Source organism: Acanthisitta chloris, unplaced genomic scaffold (genome assembly GCF_000695815.1).
Source record: "Acanthisitta chloris isolate BGI_N310 unplaced genomic scaffold, ASM69581v1 scaffold12754, whole genome shotgun sequence".
NCBI lineage: Eukaryota > Metazoa > Chordata > Aves > Passeriformes > Acanthisittidae > Acanthisitta > Acanthisitta chloris.
Genome location: NW_008667682.1, coordinates 327 through 941, shown reverse-complemented (window position 1 = coordinate 941; position 615 = coordinate 327).

Here is a 615-nt window from a genome sequence, read left to right as displayed (position 1 = left end):
CCTGCTGCAGCCAAAAACCCTGTTAGACTTTTGTCCTCCCTTGGCCCCCTCAGCTGCTGCTGCACTGGGCAGGAGATCCCAGGCTCCTGGTGCCAGTGTGGCTGTGCCTGCAGAGCCTCACCCCTGGGGGGATCAGGTCCTGGGCCCACTCTGCTCCCGGGGTCCTTCAGTTCTTAGGGACGAGAGCTTGGATCCCTGCTGCACCCCGGCCAGGCCATTCCAGGCCCCCACAGACCCCTCAAGAGAGGGAATGAGTCAGTTTTTGTACATTCCTTTCCCTCCAGAACTGTTTTCATTATTATTAAGAAGTGGAGCTGGTGGCAGAGCTCAGCTCTGGGGAATGTTTCACTGTACGGAGCTGTACAGAGCTCTCCCCTTTGCTATTCTGCTGCTAATCGAGGACAATCAAGTGGCTAATTAGGAATCTGTACCTTGTTAAGGCTGTTTTTCCCTGTAAGTAAAACTCAACCCAGCCCCTCTGTGAGCTCCTTTTTCTCCGAGAACAGGTTTGAGGTTATTTAACGTTTGGGAAGAGGAGCAGCAGCACAGTGTGGGGACAGAGCAGGATCCCCTGCCCACCTCGGAGCTCCTGGGGTGGGGCTGGAGGGGCCTGGC